At 45.1% G+C, this 14761-nt stretch overlaps 1 long non-coding RNA gene across 4 annotated transcripts in view; it reads left to right on the forward strand.

Moving 5' to 3' along the window:
* Positions 1-14761, forward strand: part of LOC135101219 (uncharacterized) — a 201177-nt gene that overhangs the window by 146730 nt on the left and 39686 nt on the right. For all 4 annotated transcript variants that reach the window (XR_010269160.1, XR_010269159.1, XR_010269162.1 and 1 more), the window contains one exon: positions 1786-1955. This is a non-coding gene — a long non-coding RNA (uncharacterized LOC135101219). The remainder of the gene's footprint in view (positions 1-1785; positions 1956-14761) is intronic.

Below are 14761 nucleotides of genomic sequence, written 5' to 3' on the forward strand. Positions count from 1 at the left end.
TCTATTCCAATGCTTCTTTCGTCCTTTTTTTTCCATAAGTCTCTGTCTTCTGCCTCCTTTACACACAACTCTCTCTCAAATCATCTATACAGTCATTCCATCTCCCCTTTGGCCTGTCTCGTCTCCCTCCTTCCTCGTCTTCCTCGTCTCCCTTCTGCCGACTTACTGTTCATCCTTCTTCTGCCAGTGAGTATGGAGCATGAAGTGTGAATGGGAAGTAAGACAATAAGAACTGGACAGGCTAAGAACAACATTGCACTGTAAGACTTCGTTTCAAGCGAGGACAAACCAAAAAGATTATTATAAGTGGGACTGAAAGGCCTAATTGGACCAAATTATTGAGGTTTACAGTATGAAGTGGAAAATCTATTATATACCTTAATTAACGTCGCGGGAGCGCGTACATTACATTAATATTTCTAATCTGAACTTCTTATATAAGTCTTGCAAAAGTTTGGTCTCCACTCCAGCAACTCCAATTCAAGGTGTCAGTGGCGACCCGCGGGACGCGCGTGGCAGAAGGGCGGGTTGGGGGGCCGAGGGGCAGTCTTTGGGGCGACGGGGCAGGCTGGGGGGGCAGCGGGACGGGCTGGAGGGCGGCAGAGTGGGCTAGGGGTTAGCTAGGGTGATGCGAGGCTGGCTCGGGGACGGAGGGGCGCGCTGGGGGGCGGCGGGACAAGCTGGAGGGTGGCGGGGCAAGCAGGGAGACGGAGGGGTTGGCTGTGGTGTGGCGCGGCAAGCTAGGGGGTGGCAGGGCGAGCTGGGGGTGGGCGGCGGGGCAGGCGGGGGGAACAGAAACCTTTGTGGTTTTTCTTTTCTTTTTCCTTTATTTATTCAAGACGTTTAGGCCTATTATATATTAATAAAATGGTAACAGGGGTAAGAGAAAACTACTCAGGAAAAATGCGTGGGAGATGGTGGAAGGAAGAGGCGGTGTGGCGTACATGCCTAATAAGTAGTCACGGGCAGCAGTCCAGTAACGTTACATAGTCGTTGTGCTTGGCGTGTCCCCTTAGTAATCTTTATTCCTCTCATCTCCCAAGAATCAAACTGCGTAATGTAAGATTGTCATCAAATCAGAGGACTTAGAGGTTGCGATTGACGGACAGCCCAAACCTAACGCAGAGGAAGGGAGTGCATAAGGTTGATGTGCTTCTCCCCACGCCTGTTTCACCAACACCATAACTCTTGACTGGCGGCTCATTGACGTGCCACTGCTTTTTTTCCACAAGCTCCCGAATTCTTTCCCTTGCTCGATCCTCACTGGGTATTTTACTGGAATACGGACCACATTCATCAACAAAGTTTCACGTTCGCTTCCCCAAACCTTGACTTTTTTTATATTTTTATGCACCAGTCCACGGGGAAACTGCCTCCATCCCTCCTTCTTTCCTTGGCCTGGTACAGTTAAAAAAAAAATTTCCTAGACAGTAAGGCACCTAAAGGTCTGCACGGAGGGGTGCGAGTCTTCTGTTCCTTCCGTTTCATAACATTAAAGGCCTTATCACACGATCAGTGAGCGAGTGTGGTGGTCGAGCAAGCTTCTCTGCACTTTCCGTAACGAGCGTGGTTCGGTTGGAGTTTCGTATCGTTGACGAAACTACTCGAGGAAGAATAGCGCTTCAGTTCCGCACGTGTACATGATCAGTTTCCAGGCATACTTCATTCTTATATTGAACCACTACACTTGCCCACTGCTCGTGTGACATTGCCTTTACACCTCACCACTGCCTCATCACTGTGTAACCTCAGTACTTTCCTTAATGGCGTCTTCCTCTCCCATAGGTTGGTACTCCTGCGCGTCACTGCTGCCATCTAGATGAGTGGGTCAAGTAGTGCCGGCAAACCGTCAGTCAGGGAAGCTGAGGACTGCGGTAGCCTGCTAATTAAGTCACTTCAAGGGAAGAGCCGCAAGAGGAAGGCTGGCGAGGCTCCTGCAAAATCCGAGCTGACAGGTGAGTGTTAACGAACATTACCTGAGCAGCAAATCGGTATGGAATTAGAACTGGTGTGCTCCCATGTACGCCAGCTTTTTTGAGTATTTGTGAACAACCCAACTGCATTCGTTTTCTACTCACTTTTGGGAAGCACCACTTTTTTTTTTTTTCGCTTTATCAACTTCCTTTATACGGAAAATAGATAAACACACGTCTTGGTGCAAAGGATAAAGTGAAATGTGGTTTTTATCTTCATTATTTACGGTATTTAATGAAGGTGAACCACAAATGATATGTCCGGCGTAAACTCTCGTGGTGAACATTGGCTCGTTAAACAGTCTTCGTGTCATTTACTGTCGCCGAGATAGTGTGGCATTTACCAGCAGAGGCTGTAAGTTCCTAGGTATTCACGTGGTATTGGTCCCTAACAAAGCGTCTGACACTCACACGACCTGTTCTAGGCTAAGAGACCATCGAAGAAAGTCTGCTGCATTCTCGGGTCCTGCATCGTGGTGGTGGCGGCGGCGCGGACATGGCTGGTGTGGTGATCGGTGTGGTTGGACGGATTAGGTTAGGTGGTGTTGGCGGCGTGGGCATGGTTGGTGTGATGATTGATGTAATGTGCCACCTGTGATTCATAAGCCTGACTTGACCTTGACTAAACAAGCTATGCCGTGAATCCTTGTAAGTGAAGATCAGAAGGTTCACGATTCCTTTCCTCGCTGCTTCTTGGCTGCTCTCTCATTTGGTAGTCAAGTTATTGTTTTCATGGGATTAATATTGATAAATTATTACATAGGCATTAATGAATCACCTTCCTCCTTTCTGATCGAATAAGTTTACAAGGCTCGGTTTAGTAACGATATCTGGCGATGACTGAGTGAGTGAAGGCGTCCCGCGAGGCTTGGTAACACTGGTGCTGCCAAATTTATCCCCGACATGAACCATTACATTTCTTTCCTCTTGAAACTGCGGCCGTTCCTTCACCGGGATTTATGGTCGCTGCTCACCGGCGCACAAACAACGCCACAAAAAGGCAAATAGCATGCTGCCTAAATGGCTCTGGAGTAAAAAGGTTAATCTGCAAATGAACACTCTCGCTGCCTCGCCCTGGGTCAGACACCAATTAGCGATCAACACCACTTTTTGCTGGTGTTGCACTACTGGCCGGCGATGGTGTTGTGTGGGACGGGCAGGCTGGACGCTGGGCAATTAGGCTCGGAGGCTGCTGGGGCGAGCGGCGGCGGCCTGAAAGGGACTAGAAACAGGCAGTAGGGAACAAGGATGTGGCGGGACTGCACACGAGAGGCTAATTATCACTGTCTGTGCCATTGTTGCTTATCATTACTGCCTTGTCATAGTTATCATTGCCAGGGTTTTGTTTGGCTGGCGGTGACGGGGCGGGATGTGACTGATGGGACGCGGACTGAGGGACGGTGAGTGGGGAGGGTGGATATAGGGATGACTAGCAGCTCCTGTAGGTTGTTACGTGGCGGGTGACGAAGCTGATGACCACTTTCATTCCAGGAGTAATATCGACCCATGTCACCGCACCCACCACCACCACCACCACCACCACCTCCACGCAGATCACTTTGCCATCATACTCTTAAAAGTTGAGACAAAATAGACAAAAAAAAAAGCGTCAGGAATAAAGGAGTTACACACACACACACACACACACACACACACACACACACACACACACACACACACACACACACACACACACGTTGCATGCAGGACGCCGCCAGCATTCACACAGGCCACAGCAACAGTAGCACCCGTCACCTCCATGAAATTCGAGTGACAAATATGCAAGAAATTCGTAAACCTTCACGGGTGTCCGCTATGATCATTATACTATATCGACAGGAAAATCCGGGGCGGTTCGTCTGCCTCCCGCCCCTGAAGTGTCGCCATCATTTTGTTTACGGCGCCCTGGGAACCTTCGCTGACACCAGTATTTCTCAGCGGTTATTTGTCTTCTTCTTCTTCTTCTTCTTCTTCTTCTGCTTCTGCTTCTGCTTCTTTTTCTTCTGCTTCTTCTTTTTTTTCATCTTTTTTCTTTTTCTTTTTTTTTTCTTTTTTCTTCCGCTTCTCTTTTCTTCTTTTCTTCTTGTTGCTATTATTATTATTATTACTATTAATATTATTATTATTATTATTATTATTATTATTATTATTATTATTATTATCATTATTATTATTATTTTTCTTCTTGTTTCCCTTTTCCTTCCTCCTCCTCCTCCTCCTCCTCCTCCTCCTCCTCCTCCTCCTCCTCCAATCAGGCATCAGATTAAATACACTATGAAAACTTACCAGCGCAAATATGACACGTGCTTCCTTTAATGTTGATATACGTGCATTACTAAAGACACTGCCACCCCTCTCTCTCTCTCTCTCTCTCTCTCTCTCTCTCTCTCTCTCTCTGTGTGTGTGAGTGTGTGGAAATGACCTCAAATGAACGATCAGAGAGTTCTTGGCGTGAGTGATGCATTGCCGCCGCCTAGTTATCTTGTGGGTGGTGGTGGTGGTGGTGGCGGTGGCGGCTTCCCTCCCTTCCTGCTGGCATGGTAGTGAAGACGCCTCGCTCTCTCCTGAAGACAGCCCAAGGACACGCCACATTTTTCTCTCTCTCTCTCTCTCTCTCTCTCTCTCTCTCTCTCTCTCTCTCTCTCTCTCTCTCTCTGATGATTTAATGGTAAGCTTTTTTTCTCTTTCCTCCTCTTCCTCTTCGTCTTCCTCCTCCTCCTCCTCCTCCTCCTCCTCCTCCTCCTCCTCCTCCTCCTCCTCCTCCTCCTGCTGTGGTTTCCTGCCTCTCTTCCTTGTAGCTAGTTAGAAGTAGTTACCAAACAGCCTTGCAAGCACCAAAAGGTCTGTTGCTGTTTGGCTTTCCTTTGTATTCCTCCTCCTCCTCCTCCTCCTCCTCCTCCTCCCTCTCTTCGTCTTCGTGTTCTTCATCTTCATCTTCCTCTGTCATCTTCCTCCTCTTCCGCTTCGTTTTCATCTTCGTCTTCCTCTTCCTCTTCGTTTTCGTCTTTTTCCTCCTCGACCTCCTGGTTTTCGTCTTCTTTCTCTTCCTCTTCCTCTTCTTTCTTCTCTTTTATCTTCTTCCTTCTCTTACTCTTGATGTTCGTCTTCCTTATCTTTCTTCTCTTCCTCCTCCTTCCTTCTCTTACTCTTGATGTTCGTCTTCCTTATCTTTTTCCTCCTCCTCCTCCTCCTTCTCCTTCCCGTAATGCCAGTAAGTAGTGTAGAGTAGTGTAGTCAAGCAGCCTAGCAAGGACCTGGGAGTCTGTTGCTACATATATTCCTTTGTAATCCTTCATAATTCTCTTTCTCCTCCTCCTCTTCCTACTCATCATCATCATCATCATCATCATCACCATCATCATCCTCTTCACCAATGCTGTCCTCATCTCGTTTTCGTTTTAATGAATTTCGTGCAGAATTGAATGACTTTTTTATTTTTATTTATTTATTTTTTTACTTCATTGAGTTTATACTTCAGCTCTAGGATTAAGAAACAAAATTGTCACATGGAGGATTATACGCAGTTCGAATCAGATCCCCATTTTTTTTTTTTTTCTTTTTTTTTTTTTTTGTCTGACATACGTACAGAATCCATTGTGTTCAGAGTGTGTTGGCCCGGCAGCGGTTGAAGGTACCCAGACATACGAGTGAGGAGGAGGAGGAGAAGAATATGAATAGAGAATAACTCCTCCTGTTCTTTTCTCCCTCCTCCTCCTCCTCCTCCTCCTCCTCCTCCTCCTCCTCGTCGTCGTCGTCGTCGTCGTCGTAGTACTATATTAGAATTAAGAAGGGGGTTCTTCATTGTGTCACGTTTCAGGGCAGCACCGTTCCCACCTGTTCTGTTTCCTTCTTCCTGTGACTTAAACTGTTTCAAGAGAGAAGTATCGAGACACCTGAACTACAGAAATAGGGCAACTTTTTTTCTTTTTTTTTTTTAAACCTTCTGTAACATTTTGGAAGGGGCGAAATTAATTTGCTTTTTTTTTTTTGTACCTTTTTTTTCTATATTTGCATCCTCACCCGTCCTTGACACGATAGAACGACACTATGTAGATGTATTGCTAGGGTAGAAAGAATCAGTCACATTATTAAGGAAGAGAAAAGTGTAATGTACGGCTCTGTTGAATCTCTGTCCCGTCCCTCTTTTTCTATCTCTTTTCTTTTTTCACTGGCGCACAGTTCCCCAGCGTTCTCCCACACACTGCTAAGCTCGGAACAGTTCCCGGAGAGTTGGAATAAATGAATAGACGAATAAAAAGGCAAGAGGGCGAACGAGGGACGCCTACCTTTGTTTGGGGAGGAATTAACATGAAATTCCCCTCCGTGTCCTTTCCGAGTCAGTTAAGTAGACGCATCGTGTTGAATTAACGGGAGGACACTTGCGCCCTTCACTTGTTATGGAAAAGTGAGAGCACCTCCACTCCCTGCTCTCCCTGCTCCTCTCCCCTGTGGTCCTGTCATCCTGGTCCCTCACACTATACCCCACTGCTCTCACCCTTCTCTTGAGCCTTCCCCCTCCTGGTCTGCCCACCCTAATACCATTTTTAAACGCTTCTGGCCGCACCTCCACTACGTTTAAAAGGCTATAATTGAAGTTACACGGGTCTTAGAGTGTACTTTTACGATTCTAGTGATAGATTTACAAGATTTTTGCAGTATTAACGGGAGAAACACTCTAGAGAACACGGCTAATCATCTCTTTGGTCTTGAAAAATAGTTGTTGTGAGAGAGGAAAGGGTTACTGAATACGGGCCTTAGTCTAATACATCAGCAAGGCTTCCAAAGTCCCTCTATCTCCCCTTGGCCTGTCATTTCTCCCCCGTGGTCTTTCATCCTTCTCCCGTAGTCTTTTCCTCCTCACTCTAGCCTCTCTGTTCCCCTGTGGCACTTTCCCCCTCCCTTTATCCTTTCTCCGTCCCCTGTGTTCCCTCACCCTTCCCCGTTTTTCGTCATTCTTCCCCACTGCTCCCTCGCTCTTGCTTCTCCCCATCCCCAGCGTCACCCGCCTCCCAGGAATCTGTGCCCGGAGCATACGTAAATGGGCAAGGGCGGCCGGCGGAGGCTTGTGGCAGGTTGCGGGGATTCACGTGGAAGGGGAAGCCAAAGTTAGAACAAGTTAGAGGAAAGTTAGCTCTATATTTTCTCGTAGTTACTTGCGCGCACGCGCACACACACACACACACACACACACACACACACACACACACACACACACACACACACACACACACACACACACACACACACACACACACACACACACACACACACACACTTCCTCCTCGGGGGCCTGCAAGTTTGTGGGTTCGTCACTTCCTGAGTCGTAACCCTCCTTCAGATAAAATTAAAAGTCTGAATTTATTTTACTAGCGAGCTTATACATATATATATATATATATATATATATATATATATATATATAATATATATATATATATATATATATATATATATATATATATATATATATATATATATATATATATATATATATATATATATATATATATATATATATATTTATATATATATATATATATATATATATATATATATATATATATATATATATATATATATATATATATATATATATATATATAATCTTTTTTTTTTTTTTTTTTTGTCAGTGTATAGTTAATGTTATTTAGTGTTATTGATCCTCGCATTAAATTACTAAACCAAAACTTATTCCCTTCCTGTCCACAGTGTGTAAGAAACAACCACCACCACCACTACGAGCCTCTGAATAAGTGCTACAATTTCGTACACGACAAGGTTCCTCAGGGAATAATACCTCCTTTAATGGAACTTTTTTTTCTTTTCTTTTTTCCAGTTAAATAGAATTCTGAATTTTTCATTACCTTTTCGTGATAGAACTTTAAAGGGTTTCCTGTCCACAAGTCCAGGAACTCTCTTCGTGACAGAGTTATAATGAAACGCACGCCACGCTCCGGCGGTCATGGGATGCGTCGCCGCCCGAGAGGTTACCGGGTGCACGGGACATCATTAACACCTGCGTCCCACACCGCCCCGCCTGGCCCGGCTCAGAGTAATGTAAGTGACGCGTTTTTTAGAGCTAACATGAATACAGACAACGACCTTTGACACATTGTTAATTTTATTTCAGTCGTGCTTCGGCCTTGAGCCAGAAAGACGCCGTCATCAGTGCGCGCCTGCACGAACCTCTCACTGTCCCCCGTGTGTGTGTGTGTGTGTGTGTGTGTGTAAAAGAAGTGCGCACATTCAATTTCCCTGGTTGGTGTTGGCCGCGTGGATCAGTAACGGATCGAGAGTGATTAATTCATTTGAATTGTGGGGTTTGGCGGAGGTCGTTTTTATTTCGTCTGCTTTGAGCGCGTTCGTACGCTCATCTGTCAAACGTTTGATAAATATGCACAAACAAAAAACGTTCACAACTTTCATTATAGCTCGCGTTATGTTTTTGAGTTTCAGACTTTCGAATTAAAATTGGTAATGGCAGTGTCAACAGAACTGATTAAGTTGACTTAACGCCAACAATTTTTGATGAGCGTTGAAGCACCGGCTTTTAAAATACAAACGAAGTATCTGTTTGCTTTCTAGCACCGACCAGCTGGCGGGCGAGGCGCTGTGCGTAGTGAGCAGGACACTGAGCGGGACTCTGAGCGAGGCAATGAACAGGACACTGAGTAGAGTACTGAACGAGGCACTGAGCGAAACTCCGAGCGAGACATTGAGTGAAGCACGAAGAGGCGTACTGAGTAAAAGCACAGACCAAGCGAGCTATTAAGGAACTGAGGTGGACACTGAGCTAGGCACTGAGCAGGGCGCTGATTAAGGCACTGAGTAGGAGGCACTGAACGAGATACTGAGCGAGGCATTGGGCAAGGTAATGAGCGGGATTCTGGCGCCCCCTGTTTGTGCCCTGGACCCGCCACACTCAACACACGAGGCGAGGCGTCCATGTCACACGGTATAAGTAATTCACTGTCCTAGTTGCCAATTAATCATTCAACCAGGTCACGCCGCGGCAAGAAAGGCTGCGTCACCATCCATTGTTTTTCACACTCCTTATTCGACTTCTTTCAACCAACTGACCTACTCTCTCTCTCTCTCTCTCTCTCTCTCTCTCTCTCTCTCTCTCTCTCTCTCTCTCTCTCTCTCTCTCTCTCTCTCTCTCTCTCTCTCGTCTCAGACCAATTTGCATATAGTTATGGACTCCCGCCATTACAAACACATTTGCTGAGATGCTTAGTAACACACACACACACACACCACACACACACACACACACACACACACACACACACACACACACACACCACACACACACACACAGGCCATCGCACTACAGGGCAGGCGGGCGTTCCCTCCCTCACACAAACCACATCGGGATATTACACGGGTCTTCCCTCTCACAAAAAGCCTCCAATACGCCGCACCAAAAAGTTATGATACCCTCCCTTTTTTTTCTCTCTCTTATTGACGTTATGATCTTGGTCGGAGTGTAATTTGTCCCGGATGTTTCTTTTCCTTCGAGTGACTGAATGTGTCCAACTTATCTCTCTCTCTCTCTCTCTCTCTCTCTCTCTCTCTCTCTCTCTCTCTCTCTCTCTCTCTCATCTCTCTCTCTCTCTCTCTCTCTCTCTCTCTCTCTCTCTCTCTCTCTCTCTCTCTCTCTCTCTCTCCTGTATCTTGACAAATTACCTTCCTTATTAATCATTTGTTGTCTCCCTGTGTTGCTCTAAAATTCCTAACTAGTTTAGAAGCAAGGTTTTTTTTTTCTTTTCTCTTTTTTTCCGGTAAGATAACTTCTATGATCTAAAAAACTCAAAGACACCATTTTATTTTTTATTTATTTATTTTATTTCTTTAGTGTTTGTGTGTGTGTGTGTGTGTGTGTGTGTGTGTGTGTGTGTGTGTGTGAACAAGAACACGCATATCACCTCAAAAATTTTGAAGTCCCATCTTTTATTTTTAGTTTCAATAATGATCTTGTAGTGACCATGTGTGTTTATTATTATTATTATGGCTGTTATTATTGTTACCATAATTATCATTCTTTTGTTATTGGACCAAGTACAACGTTCAAACCAATGCTGAATGTCCAGTCGTTAAGTAGAGGTTTATTTGTATTGCCTTGGAGACAGCAACCCTCGTAACGAACACCTCGGTATTTGAAAAGCCGCTTGTACGTATTATAATTCTGCACCCGATCCTGTTCAGTCACTTGTTGTATCGTCCTCACACAGGAAACAGTTATCTAACAAAGAAAATAGATATCTACAAAAAAAAAAAATCAAATCAAACGCCATCTGTCCACAGCCTCTATCACACTGTCAGTATTTTCTCCACTAAAAATATGAAGAGAGCCATCTGCATCCCCGCCCTCCTCCCAGTATCGTCTTTCGTAAACTTGACCCCCGGCCCTGACTTATAGGAACAGGAACGTTTTGTTAGCAAGATGTCAGCCAAAACAAGTTCGGTCTGTAGAGTTGGATGTGTCGGTCAGAAATCAGGATATCTGGGGTTCCTTAAGAGACGAGACATGGCGTCAACATAGTCGGGAATGCATGCTAAAACATCCCGGCGCAAAAGCTTCAATTTGTTCACGCTGGCCAGCTCCAGCTACGCAACATTCCTATTGCTACATATCACCTCAGATGTTCGTCACACATTATTAAGTACACGAACAGAAACGTAACGGTGCGTAATAGACCCCTAGGCTCCTTATCTCAACAAATGGAACTTTTTTTTTTTCTCTCGTAGTCTCATTTCTGAACTACAGATGAGTGTGACATTAATACATTTATCACCGAAAATTAGATCGATATTGTTTTTGTTTATTTACGCTGCTGATTCTCTCTCTCTCTCTCTCTCTCTCTCTCTCTCTCTCTCTCTCTCTCTCTCTCTCTCTCTCTCTCTCTCTCTCTCTCTCTCTCTCTCTCTCTCTCTCTCTCTCTCTCTCTCTCTCTCTCTCTCTCTCTCCTTACTTGACTGACCAGGGAACATTATCAGAAAAATTAGATTGATATCGTTCTTTGTAACTCTTCATGCCTGCTTTCCTTACGTAACTGACTCGGGAACGTCTACCAGAAAAGTTGATATTATTCTTTTTTAGCTCTCATGATCCCTGCCTTCCTTACTTAACTTGACTCATTGACAACTATCAGAGAAAAAATAGATTGATAATTATTGTTCTTAACGTCGATCCCTGCGTTTCATGCTCGACTAGCCTGGCAACATCTTTTTCTTCTCCTCGTGCTCCTCCCGGTCCTGACCTACTGACGGGACTGAAAGGAACATGGACACATCTCAGTAAAAAAGAAAAAAAAATGGATTGATATTGTTCCCCGTAACTTTGTCGTCCACACTCTTTGCAGCGGCACCACACCGGCGTGCCGCTCTTTGCTTCTCAAACCTCTGGCGCGGCTCCAACTGTGCAAATAGAAACGTAATAATTTTAGCAGGAGGAGGAGGAGGAGGAGGAGGAGGAGGAGGAGGTGTATCCGTTAGCGTTGGGGGCAGAAGGAATGCCTCTGCCCTCTCTTCTCTTCCAGTGTACCTTATTATTTTCAAGGATATTTCTCTTTTGTTGCCGCTCCTTTGTTATTCAGACTTGGCTTTCCTCCTTTTCCTCTCCCAGTCCGCGTGCCCCGCCCCGCGCAAAATAAGGGTTGGCCTAAAACAACACGCAGCCAGACAAAAGGAAAATAGGTGACGGGGGCTGCGGGGCTGGGGAGAGAGGGGGGGTGGGGAGGGAAGGCACTGGAGTGGAGGTGGGTTAGGTTGCCTCATTGTTGTTGTTGTTGTTGTTGTTGTTGTTGTTGTTTAGCCTTGATCATTAAGTTCTCGTAATTATGGGTATATTTTAAGCTCTTGATTTATGCTGATGTCTTTTAGTTGTTGCTATTGGTGTTCCTCTTCAGTACTGGAATAATGCATTTTGTTGAAATTTGTTTTTTAAAGTTTTGAAAATTACCGAATAATGATATTAACAGCATGTAAGACGACAGCTTGGTGTGCTGATCTGAGGGGGGAGGGGGAAACTTCTCAGCTTCCCTCTTTACATACAGATTATGCAAAGTGTTTAGAGATACGCACAGGGCTGGAGGACACTCGCGGCACTGGACATGAGATGAACTTGTTTTCTTGACCACTGACAAAGGTTTTCATGTGAATTGCGTCTGACTCCTTCCAGTGTGTGACGTTGTGTAACATTCTAAGGGAACTGCCCACCTAGATGTTTGGGTTTTGGTTGAGGAATCCTGATATCCTGAGTTTTGGTTGAGGAATCCAGATATCCTGAGTTTTGGCTGAGGTATCCAGATATCCTGAGTTTTGGCTGAGGTATCCAGATATCCTGAGTTTTGGTTGAGGAATCTTGGTATCCTGAGTTTTGGTTGAGGAATCCAGATATCCTGAGTTTTGGCTGAGGTATCCAGATATCCTGAGTTTTGGCTGAGGAATCCTGATATCCTGAGTTTTGGTTGAGGAATCCTGATATCCTGAGTTTTGGCTGAGGAATCCTGATATCCTGAGTTTTGGTTGAGGAATCCAGATATCCTGAGTTTTGACTGACACATACAGCTCTACATGGTCCCTATTGCTGCCCTTTACTGCAGAGATTTGTGGTACATTGATGATTAGAAAAGCGAAACATCACAGTGCCTAACAGCAAGTTCAAATGAAACTGAAAAGGGTTTCCAGCAGGAGGAGAGCGCTACATCTTCCTCTGAAAAACTGCCGTGAACTATATATAATCAAGCTCATAACCCTTTTTTTGGCTCGGAAGAGTAGCAATGCACTGCCTCTGACCCGCCCAGTCCCGCTCGTCAAGTCTGAACCGTTGCAACATGTAGGTCCATTTTTTTTTTTTTTTTTTTTTTTTTCGCCGGTTCAAAGCAGCGCGGGGAGGGATCCGGTCTGCCCCTGCATGACGTAATTCTCCAATTAATCGGTGGGATCAACACACACAAAGCGAGTGACACACAGGGGTATCAAAGGTCACTTTAATCTCGCCTCTATCACTTGATCTACTCCTCCAAAGCCACAGTTTTATACCAGTACTTGTTCCCGCGCCCCGCTTGACTGTAAGGTGACTTGCTCTTCTGTCTGCTCCGTTTATCTATTGCAGCCTCTCTCTCTCTCTCTCTCTCTCTCTCTCTCTCTCTCTCTCTCTCTCTCTCTCTCTCTCTCTCTCTCTCTCTCTCTCTCTCTCTCTCTCTCTCTCTCTCTCTCTCTCTCTCTCTCAATACGTTGTGTGGTCAATCTAAAGGAGACGTACTTCAAAATTTAACTCTTATTCTTTCAAGCACCACAGCATGACTGATCGTATATTACCTATATTCTATCGTTCATATGCCGTTTAGCTCTTCACCGTAAGGTTCTATACTTTTCTACTTCATCATATGCAATACTATCCTATCGTAATATCCTATCGTTGTTTCACTTTAATTTGCAAGTTTTTTTTTGCTGCATTGGATATATATTCATAAATCCCAAGAAGCCTGCCATCGGGTATTTCAGTAATTGATCAGTACGTTATGAAATGCGTGGATTGTGTGTGTGTGTGTGTGTGTGTGTGTGTGTGTGTGTGTGTGTGTGTGTGTGTGTGTGTGTGTGTGTGTGCAAAACCTTAAAAGCTCGTATCTCCAATTAATTTATGTTGAGTGTACGTAGGAGGACAACAACAACAACATGAACGGAAAAAGTTTGAAACAAATGGCCGCGACTGCCACCCTGCGAGAGTAATGGTTGAGGGAGGCAGTCCGCGGCATCAATCTTGTAAACTTTTGATGTGTCCAGATACACCCCCTCGGAGAGACCTTCAAATCCGTCGCCCGAAAGAAAAAAAAAAAAAGAGAGAGAGAGAGAGAGAGAAGTAACGGACGACGATGGTGGAGACAACAGTTACAAAAATCACTCTTCTGCAAAAAAAATCTCGAAACTGAGTGATTATTTTGTGCGACGATGCAGGACAGGGTGGCACGTGTCTTTCGATGACTGGACAAGAAATGTGATGAACTGCGGTGGACAGAGACTCGAGGAGGCCTTCCTGCATGGCGGCGACGGAAAGGTGGTGTGAGACAGTCCCTCCCCATCCCCGCCACCGCCACCTCCCGTGGTAAGGTGGAAGCTGCTGGGAGGCTATTGGGGGTGTTGGTCTCTTGTCAGGTACGCAATTCTGTGGATGCTACTTCTGCTGATGCTACTATTGATGCTACTGTTGATGCTACTTATGCTTATGCCTTAGAAGTGTACTTGCTGATGCTCTTTCTACTGATGCTTCTTCTACTTTGCTTTATGTTACTTCCACTGCTACTACTGCTGATGTTACTTCTACTGATATTACTTCTACTGATGCCTTGGAAGTGTACTTGGTGATGCTACTTCTACTGACTCACTCTTGACAATCCACTCCATCAGTTTTGTAATCATCATCGTCTTCATTATCTACGATTCTACTGCAGGAAAAAGGCCCTCCTCCAGCCTTCTCTACTCACCTCTGTCGGCTGCCCGTCTGTTCCAGGGCGCCGCAGCAAATTTTTTTTTTTTTTTTTTTTTTATATCTCTTCACTCCATTCAGTTCTCAGTTACTCAGTGTGCCATGTCCTCTTCTACCATCCCTTAGTATCCATTCCGCGTGTCTAGTCATCCATCTGTTATCTGTTATCTTGCCTGTGTTCACTTCTCTTCAGCTTTGTCTACTGCTTCGGTCTGCCTCCCAGTGCACGATGCTCTTTTTCCTGTCTCTCCACTTTATTCAGTCTTTTTATCTGTTCTGGCCGTGTCCTCTTCTCCTG

The sequence above is a fragment of the Scylla paramamosain genome, chromosome 6 (genome assembly GCF_035594125.1).
Source record: "Scylla paramamosain isolate STU-SP2022 chromosome 6, ASM3559412v1, whole genome shotgun sequence".
Lineage (NCBI taxonomy): Eukaryota > Metazoa > Arthropoda > Malacostraca > Decapoda > Portunidae > Scylla > Scylla paramamosain.